The following is a 27,581-nucleotide window of genomic DNA, read 5'->3' as shown; positions in this document are numbered from 1 at the left end:
ATGCCCCATTATAGCAGGCATTGGTAACCTCACATACAATTTATCTTTTTATTTAGATCAATTTTTACAAAAATATGTTGTTACTTTACCCTCCTATATCAGAGATAGCACACATTTACTATATCAACTTAAAAACATTTCTACTAACAATGATCTAATTTGGATCACTTGTGATGTTGGCTCCCTTTATTCTAACATTTGCCATAACATGGGTATTAATGCAGTTTTCATCTTTTTGGAAAAGGACCTATATATGCCAGACATCCAAAAAGAATTTATATTGGAAAGAATAGAATACATCCTCAAGCACAATTATTTTATTTTTCAAGATAGATTTTTTCTACAGGTCAAGGGGACGGCCATGGGTACCAGGTTCGTCCCGAGCTTTGCAAATTTGTTTATGGGAATCTTTGAAGACCGATATATTTATTCCTCAAGCTTTTGGGCAAACCTGGTATACTATGGCCGCTATATAGATGACCTGATTTTTATTTTAAGAGGGAACCACGAGCTAGCTAACACACTAATAGAACACTTAAATCAGAATCAGATGGGTTTAACCTTCACAGCTAATATACAAAAATATTCAATAGAATTCTTGGATCTATTACTAAGTTGGGATAATCAAGGTAACATCATTTCTCAAACCTTTTTCAAAAAAGTCGATAGCAACAGCTATCTAGACTTCTCTAGTAACCACCATATAGGGTGGAAAAGAAACATCCCATACAGCCAATTTAAGAGAATATGCAGGAATTGCTCCAATTTAGAATCTTTTGACATTCAAAGCAAGGTTCTTTACCAATCAATGTCTTAAAAAAGCACGCAATCTAGATAGAGAATTAATCTTTGAAAAAGTCCAAAATAGCACCAACAATCAAACCAAAAAGAAATCCACAAACAACGTTGTTTGTGAACCACTTTTCATTACACAATACAATAACAACCACTACAAAATTCGAACCATACTACATAAACATTGGAACATTATCCAAAAGGATCCTTAAATATATAGTCAGTGAAAAACCCAAAATTGTATATAGACGAGCTCCCACTTTAAGGAATCAATTAGCCCCCAGTAAAAGAGTAAAACATTGCCAATTCCGGTCCAATAAACAAACCAAAACTTTAAACTTTTTAGCTTCCCATGGATCATTTTCAATGTGGCAAAAGAGGTTGCAACATGTGCAAATTTAAAATTTCACAAAAATCTTTTAAATCCAATATTACTGGTTTATCTTATCAAATCACACATCGTCTCAATTGCGAATCTAAATATATAGTGTATCTCCTTAATTGTATTTGTGGCGTCCAGTATGTAGGGCGCACTATTAGAAATCTCCGTACCCGTTGGGGTGAACATCATCGAAATTGTAAAAATTGTAAAAAAACTAAAACCAACCATAGTGTCCCCAACCATTGTGAAACGATACACGACGGGAGTTCAGATATCTATAAAATTATCTCTATTGATCATGTACCACCTTCCACAGATTATGATCGTCTGATTAAACTCAGGCAATTAGAAACATATTGGATACATAAACTCAAAATCTTGTATCCATTAGGTTTAAATGCCAATGTAGATTTGGCAGCCTTCACATAAATTATCACTTTTATACAGGTTACATTCGTATCTAACATGAGATTTAGCTTTTAGGGTCTAGTACATCATATTTTCTTATATTTTTTGATATACATTAACAAACACTACCATACGTCGATACCACTACATTATATCTCTCTTATTTCTTTTTCTCTTCTTTGTCAGTCTTCAATAATATGCATTAATGCAATTTAGACACATATAGAATATGTTATGTTTCCATACACTTATATTTATGTGTATATGCCCATGACGAGCATGTCCACATAGTTGTGTATATGTATGCACTTGTCTATCCGGTTCTAAACCTAATAGTCCAAGCACCTATATAGTTTCATATTATATTATATTTTACATACCTGATTTGTATTATTTTTTACGATACACTATTTTGCACATTTCATCTTTTTGAATGTTTGATTATTCATCAACACATACACCTACAATTGTTTATATACATTCTGGATACACTTTTTAGTCTATTAGGTTGTTGTATATGATTGGAAACAATTAATAACATAATTCCTAAATATATTTTTGCCCCAATATATAACATAAACTTTCAAGATAGCCTTACCAATTTCATGTTTGCCTAACATACAGAAGGCCCCAAGTTCGAGTCCAGTGGAGTCCCAAATATATATATATACATATTATTAATAACATAATTCCTAACATATTTCTGCTCCAATATATAACAGAAAAAAGGCCTTCAAGATAGCCTTATCAATTTCATGCTCACTTAACATACAGAAGGTCCCAAGTTTGAGTCCAGTGGAGCCATGAAATAAAATATATATATATACACATATATTTTTTATTATTTTTTATAATTTTTATATGTCACTTATTTATAGTAAGCATTTGTCACGAACATTTCCTTTTTAGTTTTATATTTATAAGAAAATTCCTTTTAGTTTGGTTTTAAAAATTCATTTATTAAAAAGACCAAATAAGATTATCTTCTAGACATTGTGAGACATGTAGATCAATTTATATATTTTGTATCAATACCAATCCTTTTTGCATGAAATTTAAACAAGACATAAAGGTAGCCTTTTGATTTTTCCATTGCCTAGCACACATTAGGTCCTGGGTTCGAATCCAACCAGGAGATGAGATATACATATACACACATGTTAATATATGTCCAGTTTACTATGAGATATTTATTTATTTTTTTTCAGATATATTTGGTAATTGCGAATAGGATTTTTTATATACTTTTTATTTAAGTGTTATCTGTGTGGTCACAATTGTTCAAACCAATTTATACAATGTATCAAAAGTTAAATGTTTTTGCAATTGCAACATTGTTAATAGAGTTGACCTTTTGTTTCAATTCCGGGTCACTGTGGGTTTAAATAGATCTCTATTGTTAACTATGATTATGCCTGATGAAACGGTCTGGAATAGACTGAGAAACGCGTTGCAAAATAAATACTGTTTGTTTTATACCACGACCCGGTATTTTTGCTTCTTTCCACGATCCACTTGTTTTTGAAACAGGACTTTTACCACGGAACCTTTCATACACTGACACTGTCAGTTTTGGAGAAAAGTCTCGGTGGCGTGAGTGCAGCAGGAGAACACCTATCAGCTTGCAGCTCACCTGGTCCGGCCATTGGGCCTAAAAAACGTGGGTGCTACTTTCTAGACGCCTATATGGATTCCACAGGTCCTCTGGTTGAGACCTCCAGCGTACTGACTGCTGGAATTTGAATGTCAGCCTGCTTTATCGCACCTTATTCATTTAAGGTGCCACTTTCCTTGTGAGTAGTTTTTTGCACATCACTTTTATATTTGTTGTTTGAACAATTCACACTATGTTGGCGCCCCTTGTTTATCTTCCATTATTAACATTTGCAGCATGTTTTTGAAAGTGAATGTACACGTAAGGTACAACTTACATAATCCAGTTTTGTTATGATGCTTTTTTATGCATACAATGTTTGGACCGCTACTGGTCCATAAGAGCAAGAGGGAGGGAAAAGTCTTTAGTAAACCCTCGCTCAAAATACTTCATAATTACATTACTGTATTACAACCAATAGCAACAGAGTAACATAAGGTATAACTCACATAAGCCACGATGTTAGGATGCCTTTTTATGAAGCCAGTGTTCGGACCACTACTGGTCCGTAATAGCAGGAGGGAGGGGAAATTGTTTAATAAATCCTCGCTCAAAATGCATCATGATCACATGACTGTTTTAGTACCAATACTAACAGACGGCTAGATTACGAGTTTTGCGCTATGGCTCATAACGCTGCTTTTTCCCTACTGCTGCTATTACAAGTCATGTAGGTATAGGTGTACCGCACACCTTTTTGGCCATAACGCAATGTAACTACCGTACCTTTGAAGAAAGTCCTTTTTCAATGGGACTTCCATAGCGCCGGTATTACGAGTTTTGCCTGGGAGGCCAAAAAGTAAGCGTTACACCGACAAGATTTGTACCGCCATCTAAAGTCAGTAGTTATGAGTTTAACGCTACAAAGCTGTAGCGTGAAATGCATAACTAAACTGTTACAAAGTACACTAACAGCCATAAACTACCTATTAACCCCTAAACCGAGGCCCTCCCGCATCGCAAACACTAAAATAAAATTATTAACCCCTAATCTGCCACTCCGGACATCACCGCCACTATCTTAAACATATTAACCCCTAAACCGCTGCACTCCCACATCTCAAACACTAGTTAAATATTATTAACCCCTAATCTGCTTCCCCCAATGTCGCCGCCACCTACATACATTTTTTTATCCCCTAATCTGCCGCCCCCAATGTCGCGGCCGCCACTATACTAAAGTTATTAACCCCTAAACCTCTGGCCTCCCACATCACTAACACTAAATAAATATATTAACCCCTAAACCTAACCCTAAGTCTAACCCCAACCCTAACACCCCTAACTTTAATATAATTAAAATAAATCTCATTACCTAAATAATTCCTATTTAAAACTACTTACCTATAAAATAAACCCTAAGCTAACTAATAGTTACATTGTAGCTATCTTAGGTTTCATTTTTATTTCACAACTAAGTTTATATTTATTTTAACTAGGTAGACTAGTTAGTAAATAATTATTAACTATTTACTAACTACCTAGTTAAAATAAATACAAATTTACCTGTAAAAAAAAACTAACCTGAGTTACACTAACACCTAACACTACACTATAATTAAATAAATTACATTAAAAGGGCCCTTTTAAGGGCTATTGGCAGTTTAGTGTAGGCTAGGGTTTTTTTTTATTTTGGGGGGCTTTTTTATTTTGATAGGGCTATTAGATTAGGTGTAATTAGTTTAAATAGTTGATCATTTATTTTTATTTTGTGTAATTTAGTGTTTTTTTTTTGTAATTTAGTTAATTGTATTTAATTAATGTAATTTATTTAATTTTAGTGTAATGTTAGGTGTTAGTTAGTGTTAACTCAGGTTAGGTTTTTTTTTTACAGGTAAATTTGTATTTATTTTAACTAGGTAGTTAGTAAATAGTTAATAACTATTTACTAACTAGTCTACCTAGTTAAAATAAATACAAACTTAGCTGTGAATAAAAATAAAACCTGAGATAGCTACAATGTAACTATTTGTTATTTTGTAGCTAGCTTTGGGTTTATTTTACAGGTAAGTATTTAGTTTTAAATAGGAATTATTTAGGTAATGATATTAAGTTTTATTTAGATTTATTTTAATTATATTAAAGTTAAGGGTGTTAGGGTTAGGGTTACACTTAGGGTTAGATTTAGGGGTTAATATATTTATTTAGTGTTAGTGATGTGGGAGGCCAGAGGTTTAGGGGTTAATAACTTTAGTATAGTTGAGGCGACGTTGGGGGCGGCAGATTAGAGGTTAATAATTTTATGTAGGTGGCGGCGACATTGGGACGGCAGATTAGGGGTTAATAAATGTATGTAGGTGGCCTCGATATTTGGGGTGGCAGATTAGGGGTTAATAAGTGTAGGTAGGGGGCAGCGACGTTGGGGGTGGCAGATTAGGGGTCAATAAGTGTAATGTAGGTGTCGGCGACATTGGGGGCGGCAGATTAGGGGTTAATAAGTGTAATGTAGGTGTCGGCGATGTCGGGGGAAGCAGATTAGATGTGGTTAGACTCTTGGTTTATGTTAGGGTGCTAGGTGTAAACATAGATTTTGTTTCCCCATAGACATCAATGAGGCTGCGTTACGGAGCTTTACACTCCTTTATTGCAGGTGTTAGGCTTTTTGATGTCTATGGGGAAATCGTGCACGAGCATGTCAAACCAGCTCAAAGCAGCGCTGGTATTTGTGTGTGGTATGGAGCTCAATGCAGCCATATCGCCGGGTTTTTGCAAACCTTTAATAGCAGCGCTATTAAAGGTGAGCGGTGGAAATAACTTGCAAGTTATTACAGAGCCACTTATAACGCAAAACTCATAATCTAGCTGAGAGTTAGTAAGGGGGCGGGCCTCAGCCTCTATGTTTAAACAGTGATCGGAGTATCTTTTGGATTATTCCTCTGATGAAGAAGGTGTGTATTTACTGAACCTTTAAAACGTGTAAGGAAAATTGAGAAAGACGCTGATATTTGGGACTTTGAACCTGGGTGAAATTGGTTTTATATACCGCTGCAGCTGTTTTAAATTTAGCCAGGACAACAGCATCTTGCATATTTTTTATCGGCTACTTCTGATACCTCATATGTGATTGAGGTCTGAAAGTGTAAGCATGTTTTACCGCTGTGTGTGACTTCAGATTAAAATTTGTAATTTGCACATACAATGTTGCACTAGTTGGTGTGTTTTCTTTTTTATCCCCTTCGGCTACTACTATGTGGAGAAGGGAGTATACAATACCCAGGAAGGACCGAAGCAAGATCACAGAGTGGCAGAGAATAAGCCTCTTCTTGAATGTGTGCGGCACTTACCTCATTGGTTTGAGGTTAGAGTTTGTAAGTAGGATACCTGCAAGGTATTTATTTACAAATTTCCTGACAGCTATATATATATATATATTCATCTACATGGATCTGGAACTTAATTGACTAATTCTGTTTAAGTAGTATTTAGTGGATGCTATACTACCGACTAAACTGACTTTATTATTGGGTTTAATAACTCTATTTAGTATTAATATATTTTTTTTATATATATATTTGTATCTCTGTTTTTGCTGGACTTTCATTCTAGATTGTATTATATGCACCTTTTTCTATACAAAATTATTGAACAAAAGAAAAAAACTCTTCTCCACCCCAAGGGCTTATTTATTTTCCAATATAAAAAAAGTCAGTGATAAAATTGGAACCTTGACTCAATATTCCACCATACATAATTAATAAATAAAATAAAAAAGATGGCAACATGAATATTTATACAGTTGCAAGAAAAAGTATGTGAACCCTTTGGAATGATATGGATTTCTGCACAAATTGGTCATAAAATGTGATCTAATCATCATCTAAGTCACAACAATAGACAATCACAGTCTGCGTAAACTATTAACACACAAAGAATGAAATGTTGCCATGTTTTTATTGAACACACCATGTAAACATTCACAGTGCAGGTGGAAAAAGTATGTGAACCTCTAGACTAATGACATATCCAAGAGCTAATTGGAGTGAGATGTCAGCCAACTGGAGTCCAATCAATGAGATGAGATTGGAGATGTTGGTTACAGCTGCCCTGCCCTATAAAAAACACACACCAGTTCTGGGTTGCTTTTCACAAGAAGCATTGCCTGATGTGAATGATGCCTTGCACAAAAGAGCTCTCAGAAGACCTACGACTAAGAATTGTTGACTTGCATAAAGCTGGAAAGGGTTATAAAAGTATCTCCAAAAGCCTTGCTGTTCATCAGTCCACGGTAAGACAAATTGTCTATAAATGGAGAAAGTTCAGCACTGCTGCTACTCTCCCTAGAAGTGGCCGTCCTGTAAAGATGACTGCAAGAGCACAGCGCAGACTGCTCAATGAGGTGAAGAAGAATCCTAGAGTGTCAGCCAAAGACTTACAAAAGTCACTGGCAAATGCTAACATCCCTGTTAGCGAATCTACAATACGTAAAACACTAAACAAGAATGGATTTCATGGGAGGATACCACAGAGGAAGCCACTGCTGTCCAAACAAAACATTGCTGCACGTTTACAGTTTGCACAAGAGCACCTGGATGTTCCACAGCAGTACTGGCAAAATATTCTGTGGACAGATGAAACCAAAGTTGAGTTGTTTGAAAGAAACACACAACACTATGTGTGGCGAAAAAGAGGCACAGCACACCAACATCAAAACCTCATCCCAACTGTGAAGTATGGTGGTGGGGGCATCATGGTATGGGGCTGCTTTGCTGCGTCAGGGCCTGGACGGATTGCTATCATTGAAGGAAAAATGAATTCCCAAGTTTATCAAGACATTTTGCAGGAGAACTTAAGGCCATCTGTCTACCAGCTGAAGCTCAACAGAAGATGGATGTTGCAACAGGACAATGACCCAAAGCATAGAAGTAAATAAAGTAAATACGCCTTCTGAAGTGGCCCAGTCAGAGTCCTGACTTCAACCCGATTGAGATGCTGTGGCATGACCTCAAGAAAGCGATTCACACCAGACATCCCAAGAATATTGCTGAACTGAAACAGTTCTGTAAAGAAGAATGGTCAAGAATTACTCCTAACCGTTGTGCACGTCTGATCTGAAACTACAGGAAACGTTTGGTTGAAGTTATTGCTGCCAAAGGAGGTTCAACCAGTTATTAAATCCAAGGGTTCACATACTTTTTCCACCTGCACTGTGAATGTTTACATGGTGTGTTCAATAAAAACATGGCAACATTTCATTCGTTATGTGTTATTAGTTTAAGCAGACTGTGATTGTCTATTATTGTGATTTAGATGATGATCAGATCACATTTTATGACCAATTTGTGCAGAAATCCATATCATTCCACATACTTTTTCTTGCAACTGTATTCTGGCCCAGGAAAGCAGGTCCATAAATAATTAGTTTTCCAACAAAAGTTCCATAACCAAAAGGAGAAATATTCCCTTTATTTTAGCGAAGCAAATAATGAAGCTTTAGGGTAGGTTGTTAAATCTCCCTTTGTTGTTGCCTCACAATTGGTATAACTTGGAGCATGTTTTAGAGTTCCTCTTGACAGTCATTAATAAGTTAGTGAAGGCTCCAAAAAAGTCTATTAGCAATAAAGGTATAGATTTAGAATAAAAAATTCCCTTTACTATAGCTTTGCACTAGGCAAAGCCATAGGCATGGAGAGTATATTACAGTTCCCCTTTCCAACGATTAAGCAGTTAGTATGAACTCCAAAGAGTTAACAATAAATTTAGTATAAACCTTTTGTCAAGTACGGTCCCATAAGTGTGTATTTAATTGCCCTGTAGCAACTTTGGGTTGTTTCACAAATACGCCACAAAAATTTCTGGAGATCTCTGCTTCTTTTAAATGATCCTGCAATTCTGATGCATATAATCACTGGCACCATTGTCTGCAGTGGACCCTTCTCACTGGTCCTATCACCTGAAGATTTTGCAAAGTGACTCCAGCATACTTTGTAGCACACAGCAGTGGTATCCATTTGTCAGTTCATAGGGCTCTTTATTGAAAAACACGCCCCTTCCAATTTGGACCTTGTTGATTAGATTAATGCATATACCTTTTACCTTTTACTTCTTATTAAAAAAATAATATTTATTTGAATATTTTTTTTATCAGAAACTGTATATATGTATATATGGGTGTACCATTTTATTTTCATGTATATATGTTTTCTTTATGCAAGGTCTTCAGATGCGCTAAGTCGACAAGGACAAATTAACTTATAATACACATGCACTTTAATGCATATATATGAATATATACAGATATAGATATAAACAGATATAGATATAAACATATATATGTATATATATATATATATATATATATATATATCAGATATTTATATATATATATATAGGAATATATATTTAAAATACTAAGAACATTTTCCCTTATGTGAAGAAAAACACATTATTAAATATGAATATGAATGAAATTGATTTGTCCTGTTTAAAGGTATTTGAGTGGAAAGTAGACATGTGCAATTTGTTTCGACCAAATTTAATTTTTAGGCCGAATTTTGGCCTATTCGGAGATTCCGAATCTGCACCATAACTAAAATCCAGAATTTTCGGATCCATTCTTTATTCATATTTGGAATTTTTCATTATTCTAATATAAACTGCATTTCCCTGACATCGCCAACACTAACTAAATAACTAAATAAATCTATTAACCCCTAAACCGCCATTCCCCAACACTAACTAAACCTATTAACCCCTAAATCGCAGTTCACTGACATCACCGACACTAACTAAACCTATTAGCCCCTAAACCACAGTCCCCAACATCACCAACACTAACTTAACCTATTAAAACCTAAACCGCAGTTCCCAAACATCGCCAACACTAACTAAACCTATTAACCTCTAAATCACAGCTCCCCGACATCGCCAACACTAACTAAATCTATTAACCCCTAAACCGCCATTCCCAAACATCGCTAACACTAACTAAACCTATTAACCCCTAAACCGAAATTCTCCAAAATCGCCAACACTAACTAAACCTATTAACCACTAAACCGCAGTTCCCCGACATCGCTGACACTAACTAAACCTATTAACCCCCAAAACGCTGTACACCCACATTGCCAACACTAACTAAACATATTAACTCCTAAACAGCAGTCCCCCACATCGCAACAACCTAAATTAAACTATATTAACCCCTAAACCTAACACCCCTAATTTTAACATAATTAAAACCTAAATTAAAGTTACAATTATTAACTAACTACCTATTTAAAAATAAATACAAACTTACCTGTGAAATAAAAATAAAACCTAAGCTAGCTACAATATAATTATTTACTAACTACCTAGTTAAAATAAATACAAAATTACCTGTGAAATAAAAAAAAAAACCTAAGCTTACACAAATAAAACCTAACATTACTAAAAATAACAAACCTAACATTACTAAAAATAAAAAACCCTAAGATTACTAAAAAAAATAAAACTACAATTACAAAAAATAAAAAAACTACCATTGCAAAAAATAACAAACGAAATTATCCAAAACAATAAAATTGATTCCTATTCTAATACCCCGTTTAAAAAAACAACAACAAAAAAAAACACTCCAAAATAAAAAACCTAATCTATAATAAACTACCAACAGCCCTTAAAAGGGTCTTTTGTAGGGCATTGCCCTAAAGTTAACAGCTCTTTTGCTAAAGAATTACAACAAACACCCCCTACCATTACATACCCCCACCCCCCAAACCCACAAAATTAAAAAAAAAAACCTAACTAAAAAAAGCTAATCTACCCATTGCCCTGAAAAGGGCATTTGTATGGGCATGTCCCTTAAAAAGGCATTCAGCTCTTTTACTGCCCTAAAAAGGGCATTCAGCTCTTTTTCGACCCATTAAAATAAAAAAAGCCCTAATCTAAAAGAAAAACAATACCTAACACTAACCCCAAAATTGGTACTCACAGTTGCTGAGGTCCAGCAAAAGATCTTCATCCCAACAGCGAAGCATCTTCAACCAGACGGCTCCATCTTCAACCATCATGGGACCGTCATCTTCTATCTTCATCCCAGCGGAGGCGGAGCGGTTGGTGGATGCCCGGAGGCGGTGGTCCAGGCAGGGATCCAGGAGGCGCTCCATTGGTCTGACGTGGAGGACCCCTTCATGCGATCGACCGCCGTACACTGAAGATTGAATGCAAGCTACCCCTTTCATATTGGGGTACCGTTGCATTCCTATTAGCTAAAAAATTCAAATCAGCCAATAGGAATGAGAGCTGATTAAATCCTATTGGCTAATTTTAACAGCCAATAGGATTTAAACAGCTCTTATACCTCCGCCTGGACCTCCGCCTCCGTGCATCCACCAACCGCTCTTCCTCCACTGGGATGAAGATAGAAGATGCTGGTCCCGCGATGGATAGAGATGGAGCCACCTGGATGAAGATGCTTTGCTGCTGGGATAAAGATCTTTCTCCAGACTTCAGCAACTGTGAGTACCGATTTTGGGGTTAGTAATAGGTATTTTTTTGTTTTTTGGGCTGTTTGTTTTGGGTTTTTTAGATTAGGGCTTTTTTTATTTTAATGGCCGAAAAAGAGCTGAATGCCCTTTTTAAGGGCAGTAAAAGACCTAAATGCCCTTTTAAGGGCAATGCCCATACAAATGCCCTTTTCAGGGCAATAGGTAGATTAGGTTTTTTTTCAGTTATGTTTTTTTTTGTGGGTTTTGGAGAGTGGGGGTTTTAATGTTAGGGGGTGTTGTAATTTTTTTTTAGCAAAAGAGCTGTTAACTTTAGGGCCAGTATATATATATATATATATATATATATGTGTATATCCTATAGAGGACAACACAATATTATATAAAATAGGGGCGCTATCTAAATATAATGATGCTGGAATAAATTGTAATGAGCTGGAAAAAATTATAATGATGCTGGAAAAAATTATTGTAATCTATAGTAAACAGGTTTCAAAACACATATATTCAATGTTCACAATAAATCAGTTCCAGAAATAGTAGTACTTATGCCATCACAAATTAGCTCATACCATACAAACTGTAATACAGAATGTCCAAAATAGACAAAAGATAAAAAATGATAAAAAATGTCCAATATAAAGTCCAAAGAATCCCTTTAAGGTTATAAAGACGTAAGGCAGCTCTCCTCGATGTATAAGGCCATCCACAACAGGTTAATCTATAATGAAATAGAGAAGGCGCCTTCTCTATTTCATTATAGATTAACTTTAGGGCAATGCCCTACAAAAGGCCCTTTTAAGGGCTGTTGGTAGTTTATTATAGATTAGGTTTTTTTATTTTGGGGTGTTTTTTTTTTTAAAACAGGGTATTAGAATAGGAATCATTGTTATTATTTTGGATAATTTCATTTGTTATTTTTTGTAATGAGATTTTTTTTATTTTTGTAGTGTATTTTTTTTTTTAGTTTATGCATTTTTTTATTTTTAATGGGCCGAAAAAGAGCTGAATGCCCTTACAAATGCCCTTTTCAGGGCAATGGGTAGATTAGGTTTATTTTTATTTTGTGGGTTTGGGGGGTAGGGGTTTGAAATGTTAGGGGGTATTTTTTTTATTTTTTTGCAAAAGAGCTGTTAACTTTAAAGGGAAATTAAACCCATTTTTTTTCTTTCATGATTCAGATAGATAATACAATTTTAAACAGTTTTCTAATTTACTTCTGTTATTTAATTTGCTTCATTCTCTTGATAGTCCTTCCTGAAAAGCATATCTAGATAGGCTCAGTAGCTTCTGATTGGTGGCTGCACATATTTGCTCCATGTGATTGGCTCACCCATGTGCATTGCTATTTATTCAACAAAGGATATCTAAAGAGTGAAGCAAATTAGACAATAGAAGTAAATTGGAATGTTGTTTAAAATGGTATTTTCTGTCTGAATCATGAAATATTTTTTTGGGGTTTAATGTCCCTTTAAGGCAATGCCCTACAAAAGGCCCTTTTAAGGGCCCTTGGTAGTTTATTATAGATTAGGAGTTTTATTTTATTTTGCTGTGTTTTGTTTTTTTAAAACAGGATATTAGAATAGGAATCATTTTTATTGTTTTGGATAACTTTGTTTGTTATTTTTTGTAATGGTAGTTTTTTTTTATTTTTTGAAATTTTAGTGTTTTATAATTTTTTGTAATTGCAGTTTTAATTTTTTAGTAATCTTAGGTTTTTTATTTTTAGTAATGTTAGGTTTTATTATATTAAGCTTAGGTTTTATTTTTATTTCACAGGTAAGTTTGTATTTATTTTTAAATAGGTAGTTATTTAAAAATTGTAAGTTTAATTTAGGTCTATTTTAATTATGTTAAAGTTAGGAGGTGTTAGGTTTAGGGGTTAATATAGTTTAATATAGATTTAGGGGTTAAAAGTTTTAGTTAGTTTTAGTTTTAGTTAGTGTTAGCGATGTGGGGAACTGCGGTTTAGGGGTTAATAGGTTTAGTTAGTGTCTGCGATGCTGGGGAACTGCAGTCTAGGGGTGAATAGGTTTCGTTAGTGTCTGCGATGTCGGGGAATGACGGTTTAGGGGTTAATAGGTTTAGTTAGTGTCGGCGATGTCGGGGAATGGCGGTTTAGGGGTTAATAGGTTTAGTTAGTGTTGGCGATGTCAGGGAACGGCTGTTTAGGGGTTAATAGGTTTAGTTAGTGTCAGCAATGTCGGAGAACTGTGGTTTAGGGGTTAATAGGTTTAGTTAGTGTCAGCGATGTTTGGGAATGGCGGTTTAGGGGTTAATAGGTTTATTTAGTGTTTTAGTTAGTGTTGGCGATGTCGGGGAACTCAGGTTTAGGGGTTAATAGTTTTAGTTAGTGTCGGCGATGTCAGGGAACTGCGGTTTAGGGGTTTATAGGTTTAACTTGTGTCGGCTATGTGGGGGGCGGTGTTTTAAGGGTTAATAGGTTTAGTTAGTGTTTGCGATGTGGGGGGATGGCGAAGAAAATCGATAATAGGAGTAAATTAGAAAGTTGCTTAAAATTACATGCTCTGATTCATGAAAGAAAAAAAATGTGTTTCATATCCAGTCTACAATAGAATTTTTATTGTTTTAAAAGAAAGATAATCCCTTTATTACACATTCCCCAGTTTTGAATAACCAACACAGTTATATTAATATACTTTTTACCTCTGTGATTACCTTGTATCTAAGCATCTTCTTACAGCCCCCTGATCCCATGACCTTTTATTTATTATCTATTGACTTCCATTTTAGCCAATTAGTGATGTGTTGTGCTCCAATGTTATCTATATGGCCCACATGAACTAGCAGTCTCCTGTTGTGAAAAGCAAATAAAAAAGCATGTGATAAGAGGTTGTCTGTAGTGGCTTAGAAACAGGCAGACATTTAGAGGTTTAAATGTTATAAAGTTTATTAATATTATAATGTTGGTTGTGTAAAAATGGTGAATGGGTAGTACAGGCATTATCTATCTTTTTAAACATTAACAATTTTAGTGTTGGCTGTCCCTTTAAGTACATAATGAGTTGTAATCACTTTCGGCTAGATTTAGAGTTTTGTTGGTAAAAAGCCGCGTAGCTAACGCTGCTTTTTTTGCAAGCGCACCCTTCCAACAACGCTGGTATTTAGAATTGTCTGAGGGGCTGCGTTACGCTCAAAAAAGGGTGCGTTGAGCCTAACTTAGCTCCACTTCAACCCTCAATACCAGCGTTGCTTACGGTAGCGGTAAGCTGGCAAAACGTGCTCGTGCACGATATCCCCATAGGAAACAATGGGGCATTTTGGGATGAAAAAAAACCTAATACCTGCAAAAAAGCAGCTTTCAGCTCCTAACGCAGCCCCATTGTTTCCTATGGGGAAACACTTTCTAAGTCTGCACCTAACACCCTAACATGTACCCTGAGTCTAAACACCCCTAACCTTACACTTATTAACCTCTAATCTGCCGACCCCGCTATCGCTGACACCTGCATTATACTATGGACCCCTAATCTGCCGCTCCGTACACCGCCGCAACCTACATTATACCTATGAACCCCTAATCTGCTGCCCCTAACATCGTCGACCCCTATATTATATTAACCCCTAATCTGCCCCTCCAACGTTGCCGCTACCTAACTACACTTATTAACCCCTAATCTGCCGACCGGACCTCGCCGCCACTTTAATAAATGTATTCACTCCTAAACCACCACACTCCCGCTTCGCAAACGCTAGAATAAATAGTATTAACCCCTAATCTGCCCTCCCTAACATCGCCGCCACCTACCTACAATTATTAACCCCTAATCTCCCGCCCGCACCGTCGCCACTACTATAATAAAGTTATTAACCCCTAAACCTAACTCTAACCCTAACACCCCTAACATAAATATAATTTAAATTAAACGAAATAATATTCCTATAATTAACTAAATTATTCCTATTTAAAACTAAATACTTACCTATCAAATATACCCTAATATAGCTACAATATAATTAATAATTACATTGTAGCTATTTTAGGATTTATATTTATTTTACAGGCAACTTTGTATTTGTTTTAACTAGGTACAATAGCTATTAAATAGTTAATAACTATTTAATAGCTACCTAGTTAAAATAAATACAAAATTACCTGTAAAATAAATCCTAACCTAAGTTACAATTAAACCTAACACTACACTATCATTAAATTAATTAAATAAATTACCTACAATTACCTAAAATAAAATACAATAAAATAAACTATTCTATAATACAAAAACAAACACTTACTAAATTACAAAAAATAAAAAAGAATTACAAGCAGTTTAAACTAATTACACCTAATCTAAGCCCCCTAATAAAATAAAAAAGCCCCCCAAACTAAAAAAAAATTCCCTACCCTATTCTAAAATACAAAAGTAATCAGCTATTTTACTAGCCCTTAAAAGGGCTTTTTGCGGGGCCTTGCCCCAAAGTAATCAGCTCTTTTGCATGAAAATAAAAATACAATACCCCCCCAACATTACAACCCACCACCCACGTACCCCTACTCTAACCCCCCTTAAAAAAAACTATCACTATCCCCCTGAAGATCTCCCTACCTTGAGTCGTCTTCACCCAGCCGAGCCGAATTCTTCATCCAAGCGGAGGAAGAAGATGTCCTCCATCCGGTAGAAGTCTTGATCCAAGCGGCAAAGAAGAGGTCCTCCATCCGGACGAAGTCTTGATCCAAGCAGCAAAGAAGAGGTCTTCCATCCGGGCGATGTCTTCTTCCAAGCAGCATCTTCTATCTTCTTTCTTCCGGATCCATCTTCATCCTGCCGACGTGGAACATCCTCCTTCCCCGACGGACTAACGACGAATGAAGGTTCCTTTATGGGACGTCATCGAAGATGGCGTCCCTTCAATTCCGATTGGCTGATAGAATTCTATCAGCCAATTATAATTAAGGTATAAAAAATCTGATTAGCTGATGCAGTCAGCCAATCAGATTGAAGTTCAATCCGATTGACTGATCCAATCAGCCAATCGTATTGAACTCACATTCTATTGGCTGTTCCATTATTGTTTAGGCAGTTCAGGGCCCTTCCTTTCAGCCACTGCATGCTGTTGTCATCATATAGTTGGCATCTTCCTTGACAAAAAGATCATCAGAATTCCATATTTTGTCTTGTAAATCTCCTTTTTTGATAAAACTACCTCATTACTTGCCAGGTCAATGTAAACAAGTGCTGAGTGTCTGATTGGGTGTCTGTGTCTGAGATTGTTTGTGTGTTTCTTTGCATGTCTGCTAGAGTGTCTATATGTGAATCCGTATGTGTGTCTGTGTGTTTCTGTTTTTGTGTGTTACTACCTTTACAACATTTCTAAGTTTGACTACACTTAAGAATAATTGCATATACGTTTTAGTCACTTGGTCAAAAATTGCACATTTCAAAAGGGGGGAGCCCTGATCAATGGTTAAGTAAGGGGCCCCAAAATTTCTAGTGGCAGCCCTGCTCCCGCCAAGTTAGCAAAGAGTGATGACTTTATGTGCCACCAGCAGTCTGGGGGATGAGGAGGGTTTCTGGTCCTTCCTCTAATCTGCATAGAAAATATAGAAAGAGTGTCTACATAGAGGACAACACAGCAATGTCCTCTGTATAAGGGATGGAACGTGCAAACCAGCATTGTGTCATTCTCTACCATTTAAATGATAAGCATATCAAATATTTTTATTTGAAAAATTAAGTGAATGGTCTTTAAATTTAAACCAAGAGGTGACTGCTACGTCAGTTGAGATCTACTTTTGTACACATCTGTGCTAAACTAACTTTGCATGACTTTAATTAAAACAACAAACTCACCATAAAGTCTTCTACTGTGCAACAAGCTACAGGTCTCCAAAAGCAGAGAGGTAAATCATACATTTGTGCACATTATAGTGATGGTCTGCAGGACGGGAATTTGCATAAATGCAAATTTAACACCAAAACTCATTATTTTATCATATTTATTAAACTTAGAGTGAGCCTTTGTCTTTATCTTTATACAGGGAGTGCAGAATTATTAGGCAAGTTGTATTTTTGAGGATTAATTTTATTATTGAACAACAACCATGTTCTCAATGAACCCAAAAAACTCATTAATATCAAAGCTGAATAGTTTTGGAAGTAGTTTTTAGTTTGTTTTTAGTTTTAGCTATTTTAGGGGGATATCTGTGTGTGCAGGTGACTATTACTGTGCATAATTATTAGGCAACTGAACAAAAAACAAATATATACCCATTTCAATTATTTATTTTTACCAGTGAAACCAATATAACATCTCAACATTCACAAATATACATTTCTGACATTCAAAAACAAAACAAAAACAAATCAGTGACCAATATAGCCACCTTTCTTTGCAAGGACACTCAAAAGCCTGCCATCCATGGATTCTGTCAGTGTTTTGATCTGTTCACCATCAACATTGCGTGCAGCAGCAACCACAGCCTCCCAGACACTGTTCAGAGAGGTGTACTGTTTTCCCTCCTTGTAAATCTCACATTTGATGATGGACCACAGGTTCTCAATGGGTTTCAGATCAGGTGAACAAGGAGGCCATGTCATTAGATTTTCTTCTTTTATACCCTTTCTTGCCAGCCACGCTGTGGAGTACTTGGACGCGTGTGATGGAGCATTGTCCTGCATGAAAATCATGTTTTTCTTGAAGGATGCAGACTTCTTCCTGTACCACTGCTTGAAGAAGGTGTCTTCCAGAAACTGGCAGTAGGACTGGGAGTTGAGCTTGACTCCATCCTCAACCCGAAAAGGCCCCACAAGCTCATCTTTGATGATACCAGCCCAAACCAGTACTCCACCTCCACCTTGCTGGCGTCTGAGTCGGACTGGAGCTCTCTGCCCTTTACCAATCCAGCCACGGGCCCATCCATCTGGCCCATCAAGACTCACTCTCATTTCATCAGTCCATAAAACCTTAGAAAAATCAGTCTTGAGATATTTCTTGGCCCAGTCTTGACGTTTCAGCTTGTGTGTCTTGTTCAGTGGTGGTCATCTTTCAGCCTTTCTTACCTTGGCCATGTCTCTGAGTATTGCACACCTTGTGCTTTTGGGCACTCCAGTGATGTTGCAGCTCTGAAATATGGCCAAACTGGTGGCAAGTGGCATCTTGGCAGCTGCACGTTTGACTTTTCTCAGTTCATGGGCAGTTATGGTTTTTCCACATGCTTCTTGCGACCCTGTTGACTATTTTGAATGAAACGCTTGATTGTTCAATGATCACGCTTCAGAAGCTTTGCAATTTTTAGAGTGCTGCATCCCTCTGCAAGATATCTCACTATTTTTGACTTTTCTGAGCCTGTCAAGTCCTTCTTTTGACCCATTTTGCCAAAGGAAAGGAAGTTGCCTAATAATTATGCACACCTGATCTAGGGTGTTGATGTCATTAGACCACACCCCTTCTCATTACAGAGATGCACATCACCTAATATGCTTAATTGGTAGTAGGCTTTCGAGCCTATACAGCTTGGAGTAAGACAACATGCATAAAGAGGATGATGTGGTCAAAATACTCATTTGCCTAATAATTCTGCACTCCCTGTAGTTACATAGCATTAATAAAGTTGTGTAGCTCCACCAATAAATGTATGCAGAGCTCAAATGTTGTATTTAAAAATGCTGCACTTTAAATTTTGCAATTACCATAATGCATTAAAATAAGATTGGTTAAATTGTAATTGTGTATACTTGTCTACTGGTGATTAATGCTGGCAATGGCATCTCAAATGCGACTGAATGACAAATAAAGAAGGTATAGTGAGGTGCAACAGAACTATTTACATTAATAGCACCAGCTAATACATTGATCCAAGCCTATCTGCATAAAGGCATACTCAGTACCACTGTTATGTTGACCATTTACATATTATATAGGAAGATCAGACATTAGCCTCTCCTCTAGGATTTTATATCTGACTATGATTCACAAACAGTCTGGCATTTTTTTTTCTTATAATGGCAGCTAATTAGCAAAACAGCAAAAAAAACTCCATTAACATCCTGTGCTCCAGTAATTCTACGATCCTTCATATCTGAAGACAGGCCTGCAAATTAAAATGTGAATGTTAAGTACTCTTCAATTGCTTGGGAAGGGAGCAAGGAACCGACATGCTTTGTCCCTGGAAGAACCTTGCAATGTTTCTCCAGCTTTGACACTTATACCTCCCAAGGGAGGGAAATGTATCAAGAGGCTGCATTTTTCTCCCTAAAGATCTCTACTAATATACCTGCATTCTTGTCTGAGGTTTAAAACTTTTTTGTTAGCTTGATATTTTTGGTTTCTTCATCTGCAACGTATCTAATGTGCTACAAGTTTTAACATAAATAAAATATCCCAATTGATGTTATTGCATTGGAGATAAAGGACAGACGCTAAGAAAAAATATATATATATAAACGTCACTACTGTATAATTTACCAATAAAAAAAAATGCAAACTTAATGGTTAACAAATCTGAAGTCCACAGCTTTAAAAGGTATGAAAATTATGGCAATTTCAAAACACAGAAAGAAAGACTTGGGTGAAAAGCTGTGCAATTATGTCTGATTTAGAATATTGATGCAGTTTGACTCAGAATTTATTAGCTAGTAAGATTTATTGTGTTTGCATTGTTTGGAGATATGACTTCCCCTATATACTAACACAAAACACCTAGATTTCAGTCAATGTATTCCATAGAATTGTGTGACTTGGTGTTTTCAGTCCCTCATCAACCACCATCTGAGGGATAACCTTGTTTATTGTACGAATAATTTAAAATTTCACCAATCTAACAAACTAACAATACTTTTTGGCACATTAAACAGCTTCATAATGAAGCATCACATTTTAAAAAGTCATTTTTAAAGTGTAAAAACTATTAAGACCTCTCCTACACCCCTAGGATCTTCAACTACTACCAATGCTTGTCTTCTTAGACCTCACTCTTATGCCTCTCCATCTATCCTCAGATGTTTTCACGCTTCTATTTCATCATATTTTTGCTGTTTTATTGTTTCTCTTTTATTCTCTATTTTTTTGTTTCTTTCTTTTTCTTTCTTTTTCTTGTATTAAAGGAACATATAACATAACTTACATCTTTGCATTGCTAGCAACATAGTTACTTTAAATCATTTTCATCCTATACATAACATAAATGCATACAGATGCATACAGATATTTGTAGCGCTCTACAGATACCTGATAATAATAATAAAATACATAGGGCTAGGTTACAAGTGGCGCACTAAATATTATTTTCTCCCTAATTGGAAAGAGTCCACAGCTGCATTCATTACTTTTGGGAAATAAGAACCTTGCCACCAGGAGGAGGCAAAGACACCCCAGCCAAAGGCTTAAATACTCCTCCCACTTCCCTCATTCCCCAGTCATTCTTTGCCTTTCGTCCCAGGAGGTTGGCAAAGAAGTGTCAGAATTTGTTTGGTCTCATATGGAGGGTACTACTCTTCAGCTTGCAAGCTTGGCACACTTTCTCTCAGAGCAGGGTCATTCCCTCTTTCCTGACCGGACTATCAGAGGGGAGTCATAAATCTCTACTGTACTGTCTGGGGCATAGGAGGTGGTGAGTGCCCCAGCCATTGGGGTATAAGGGTGCCGTTGTTTGAATAAAATAAGATATTTTATTTCTCTAGTTCTCCGGTTATTGCACTAGCGATGGAGGATTCTGTTACTTTAGAGGGCACTCCCTCTATTCCTAAGGATTAATTCCTGTTTATATGGTAAGGAGGCCCTAGTTCCCCCTCTCAATTATGTTCCATATGCCTTGATAATGTGATAATATCAAACATGTTTGATACCACGGAGCCATCCACCTCTGAGGAGGTGCTCACCCTACATTGTTATCTCTATACACATGCAGTTTTTCCCGTGGCATTGTGGATCCTCCATAAGGAGGGTGCCTTTTTTTCTCCGGACGTTACTGCGCAGTTCAGACAGTGGTGTCTGCAGCCTTTATGCTTCTCCTCGCCCTGCTACGTGTAATCGAAGGGTTACATACTGCACTCTTTCCCAGAGTCCATCAAATAACTTTTAGATTTAACTGATAGGGTTATCTGAGGATGCGGTTCTTTCTGAGACTTCAGAGTATGAACTTTCTGGGTCAGAGTCTGCTGCCTCTCAACCTCCAGCTGCGGAGGAACCAGACTTTAGTTTTAGGAATTTGTGCTTCTTCTAAAGGATGTTTTTGGCGAATTCAGGGGTTCCAGAGGTCATATTGCCTGATGAACCTTTATTTCCTAAATTGAATAGAGTTTGAGGACAGGGTGGTGCCTTCCCTTCCCTGCTCCTGCTGTCCTGAGTATTCCACCTTGGACTGTACAGTTCCCTGCGGGTGCGACTGTCCCTGAGTGTTGTGCCTTTTGTTACAGAATTGCGTGCCTTTGCGTGTTACTCAGACATGTTTTTTTTTTTCAGTTATTGAACAATCCTATCCTTATCGGATATGGGAATACTCAGTCTGCTCTTTGAATGGCTCACCTCATTAGACATGTGGAGATGATGAAATCTCCTGATTGTCCATGTATTGAGATCTTTACCAGTTTTTTTGGGAGATCAGGGTTCCGTTGGACTGGTCCTGCAGTAGGCCTGTTTCTTCTTGGGCGTTAACCTATGAGTTGCCATGTATTTTATTTTCATCCAATAGGATGTCCTGTCTGTTTTCCTTCTTCCCCTCTGAGGGAGGATTTATGAGGCTTGACAGTTAGGACCCGGATGCAGGCTTGTCCTGTTTGGGTTCAGTTCTGTCTGGTAGCAGTTCGGACATGTGGCGCTGCTCTGCTTGGCTGGTCTGGTAGAGGTGCAGAGTGCTAATGTTATCCTTTGTGTTCAACTAAGCATTCTAGAGGACTGGTGGGTATGTGAGGCAGTAAGGATTGTCTCAGTCCTTATAGCCTTCAATTTGGATGACTGGGTCAGTGAAGTTCTGCTTAGTCTCTCTCTCTTGTGCCTGGAGTTGTCAGACCCTAGAGCTCCTTCCCATGTATTGGAGGGTTGATGGGCTTGTGTCCTCTTGCCGCCGAGTTGATTTGGCCTTTTTTCTTTTGAGGCCCTGAGAATTGTCCTTCTGGGCATAGTCCTCAGCAGCTAGTAGTTTATTGGGTAGTTCAGCTGCCTTGCAGCACATGGGTTGCAGAATGTGAACAGCCGCAGCTATTGCACATTGTCTGTGTACTGTCTAGCTGTTTTTATGAGACCTTTAAGTCTTCCTCTGTTGTCTCCATGTGAGTTAGGTCTCCTTTCAGGGACCTGGGTTCCCTTCCGGGATATGGTCGTTCCCTGTAAGGGGCACTGGGTGTGGTCTCCTTGGGCTCTGCTCAGAGCTGGGAATGCTGTGCATCCTTTTCTATCTATATTCCTCTGATTGTATGGAGGTGATGCGGAGACTAGCCTTTGCTCGAGTGATTTTGGCCTGGGGGTATCCCCTTGCTTGTTTTCCTGCAGCTGTTTGAGAGTATATGGGCTCTAGAGTCATTGTACGACTTTTTAATGCCTTAGCTCCTTTGGAGCATTGAACTTTGGCAAGGGGTGGTCTCTTCCTTGGGTCGGGATTTGTGAGTTATCTCCTTATCTGGGTTGATCTGGATATTGAGTTGATTTCTCCCTTTTGTCTGTTTTTTTTATGTCAGACGGGGTGTTAAGTTCTCGGATATTGTTTGTTTAAATAATTGGGGGCTCGGATCTGTTTTCTTCCTGGTGCTTCCGGTTGCTGAGGCTTCGCTCTGTGTTTTCCTTTGTGGAGTTGTTGCCAGATTTTTTGGCTCTAGGGCTGGTTGGGGGTTCCCCAGTTCCTGGGAACTTGGGCTATGTCTGTTTACTTGGACTAATTGACCTGGTCACGGTTGGCCAGGTTGACTGAGTGCTGATGCTCATTGGGCTTGACTTACACCTTTATGGTCAGTTTCCCTTGGTCGGCTTGCTGTGGTAACCTTATGGATCACTGCTCTGCAGGCGAATGGGTTTGCAGTGTCTCTGCTGCAGCTATTGCACATTGGATGTGTGTAGGCAAGTTAATTCCTTAGGGGGATTCCTTCCAAGTTCATCTGAGTTGGAGATTGATCTCTCCTTTAGCCTGTGGTTTTGTGTCTTGTGGGCAGGTGCTCTGATTTTTTGGCCCCATCCCTTTTCTTAGGCTGGGGGGCTTATTCTCTTGGATTCAGGAGTTTGGAACGGAGAGTTAATCTTTCAGAGAGGGTGTTTTTCTCTGGGTTGTTACGTTCCATCTGGAGTCTTGCTAGCTCCTTGTTGAGACTATGGTTGACCTTTTGTTAGATTACTTTGGGTCTATGGCCTTGTCGTCTTTTTCTAAGGAGTCAGGATGGCACCCGTGCTCTGTTGGGATGGCTGTGGCCATTCTTCTACTCGTTTTTGAGCTGTGTTGGGGTTTTTCTGTTTCCCTGTTTTCAAGACCTACTGATGCTTGGGCTGGCCTGGTTGGGAGTGGGTTCTGAGATGCGCTGTCTTCTTTGGGATCTAGGTTGGCATTGTAGCTAGCCCCCTGTGTTTACAAGCTGAGGGTCCCGGGATACCATTCACCTTCGGGTTCTGGGTGTAACATCTCTCTCTCTTGGGGGTGCAGTGGGTCTCGTTGAGGTTATGTGCTTCCCCTTTTGGAGTCCTGTGTGTAGGTCTAGTGGCTCGATTACCTAGAGCATGCCCTCTGTCTGGGAGTTCTCCTTTTGCAATCTGTTCTCTTGCTGGACGCTTTTTTACTTCTCAGCAAGTATTCTTCTGGGTCATCCTAATGATGGCTGCGTGTTCTTGACTCAGGGTTTTTTTGTCTGGGTCTTTTACACATTCTTTTTTTTGTCTGAATACAATAGCATTCTTAGTTCTGACCATGGGAGGACTCCGTCTTCAGTTGTCTTTCTGCTTGGTCTGGGCATAGCCTCCCCTTGTCTGTCAGAACCCATTTGGGTCTTTGTGAGCTGGACTCGCTATTGGTGGTTTTCCTTTTATGGATTTTGTGGTGACCTTTCGGTTCCCCTTCGGTTCTTCCTTGCCTTATCCCTTGGGGGGTTTAGGCTGGTGTTCCCCTTACTAGTGAGGGGTGAGTGGTGAGGGACAGCCTGTTGAGCGACAGTGTCTCCTGGAGGACTGTTGGCTCAGTTGAGTCCAATTTTGCAGCCTCTAGCTAGGCTTCTGGACTATCTGCGGGTCAGTTTTCTCGGCTTTGGACGAAGCACGGTTTTTGTTCGGTAGTGGTTTCTGGCTTGGTGCCCTCAGAATGGGCCACCTATTGTACCCTCCCGTTTGGCATTCAGTGTCCTTTTTAGCTTGGGTATTGTTTTCCCAAAAGTAATGAATGCAACTGTGGACTCTTTCCAATTAGGAAGAAAAACATAAATTATGCTTACCTGATAATTTCCTTTTATTCCGTTGGAAAGAGTCCACAGCTCCCCACCCTTTTTCTACATGGTGCGTCTTTTTATTCTTCTGGCACCTTTTTTTACCCTGATATTTCTTCTACTGTTCCTTGTTCCTAGGCAGAATGATTGGGGGATGAGGGAAGTAGGAGGAGTATTTAAGCCTTTGGCTGAGGTGTCTTTGCCTCCTCCTGGTGGCCAGATTCTTATTTCCCAAAAGTAATGAATGCAGCTGTGGACTCTTTCCAACTGAAGAAAAATAAATTATCAGGTAAGCATAATTTATGATTTTTCGCTTCTGTGCAAACACTGCTAAAAGTAACATTTTTACGTGGATGGGTTAGAGCTCTTATTACAAGTTAAAAGTAAATTGCTTAAATGCAAGTGAATACTGATTCATGCTAACAGCTGTACTTTGGATATTCAAATTCTTAACTTGAGAATTCAACTTCTTAACTTAACTTAAATTATTCTTCCCATAGACTTCAAAAGAGCATGCAAACTAACCTGATACCGCATTAGACCAACAGTTCTAAACCCAATGGTAGTTATAAATATTTAACATTCCAATGTTTTTCACATAAAAGAAAATGTTCATTTTATTTTTAACTATATATCTCTTTATATATCTTTTTTTTATGTACACTATATATCTATACCTTTATATCTATATGTTGGAGTACCTCAAGGCTCTGTCCTAGGTCCTCTACTCTTCTCTTTTTACACTTCTTCACTGGGTAAACTTATCAACAGCTATGGCTTCAGCTATCATCTCTATACTGATGATACCCAGATCCACCTTTCCACCCCTGCACTCTCTCCTTATGTCAATTCTCACATCAGCAACTGCTTATCTGGCATTTCATCCTGGATGGCCTCTCACCACCTAAGTATAAACATGTCCAAGACCAAACTACTTCTAATTCCCCCCTCTAACCCTACTGCAATTTCTAATTTTTCTATCACTGTTGGCAGCACCACTATATCCCCATCATCCCAAGTCTGCTGTCTTGGAGTCACGCTTGACTCAAATCTGTCCTTCATTTCCCACATTCAATTGCTCTCTTCATCCTGCCGCAACCACCTATGCAATATCTCCAAAATTTGTCAGTTTCTAAGTCCTGAAACTAATAAACAGCTAATCCACTCCCTGGTAATTTCCCGACTTGACTACTGTAACAACTTACTAACTGGCCTCCCTCTCTCCCGCCTCTCTCCCCTCCAATCCATCCTTAATGCATCTGCCAGACTAATCCACCTCTCTCGAAGCTCTGTTTCTGCTGCACCTCTCTGTGGGTCCCTTCACTGGCTCCCCATTCACAACAGAGTTAAATTCAAAATTCTCACCCTGACCTACAAAGCCCTCACCAATGCGGCCCAACCCTACCTGTCCTCACTTATCAACAAAACACTCCTGCCTGCCTCTAAGATCCAACAATGACCTGCTTCTTGCGTCCTCTACCATCACCTCCTCTAATGCTAGACTACAGGACTTCTCTCGGGCGGCACCAATCCTCTGGAACGCACTTCCCCGTGCTGTCAGACTTACCCCTAACCTCTCCTCCTTTAAACGTTCCCTAAAGACCTTTCTGTTCAGGGAAGCTTATCACCCAACTCATTAACATACTAACTTCACTTAACTAACAGCTGCCCTCTATCTCCTCACTATATCTTTCTCACCTTTGCAGTCCTCACCTCCTGTTTCCCATCCTACCCATCTAGATTGTAAGTTCCCATGGGAATAGGGCCCTCAATTCCCCCTGTTTTTGTCTGTAAAATTTTGTTGTATTGTTTCTCCATTGTACTGTTATCCTTGTACCCATGGGCAGCGCTGCAGAATCTATTAGCGCTTTATAAATAAAGAATAATAATAATAATAATAATATGTATAGGTATATGTATGTATGTATGTATGTATATATATATATATATATATATATATATATATATATATATATATATATATATATATATATATATATATATATATATACAGGGAGTGCAGAATTATTAGGCAAGTTGTATTTTTGAGGATTAATTTTATTATTGAACAACAACCATGTTCTCAATGAACCCAAAAAACTCATTAATATCAAAGCTGAATATTTTTGGAAGTAGTTTTTAGTTTGTTTTTAGTTTTAGCTATTTTAGGGGGATATCTGTGTGTGCAGGTGACTATTACTGTGCATAATTATTAGGCAACTTAACAAAAAACAAATATATACCCATTTCAATTATTTATTTTTACCAGTGAAACCAATATAACATCTCAATATTCACAAATATACATTACTGACATTCAAAAACAAAACAAAAACAAATCAGTGACCAATATAGCCACCTTTCTTTGCAAGGACACTCAAAAGCCTGCCATCCATGGATTCTGTCAGTGTTTTGATCTGTTCACCATCAACATTGCGTGCAGCAGCAACCACAGCCTCCCAGACACTGTTCAGAGAGGTGTACTGTTTTCCCTCCTTGTAAATCTCACATTTGATGATGGACCACAGGTTCTCAATGGGGTTCAGATCAGGTGAACAAGGAGG

Source organism: Bombina bombina, chromosome 2 (genome assembly GCF_027579735.1).
Source record: "Bombina bombina isolate aBomBom1 chromosome 2, aBomBom1.pri, whole genome shotgun sequence".
Lineage (NCBI taxonomy): Eukaryota > Metazoa > Chordata > Amphibia > Anura > Bombinatoridae > Bombina > Bombina bombina.
Note: the sequence above shows the minus strand (reverse complement) of the source record.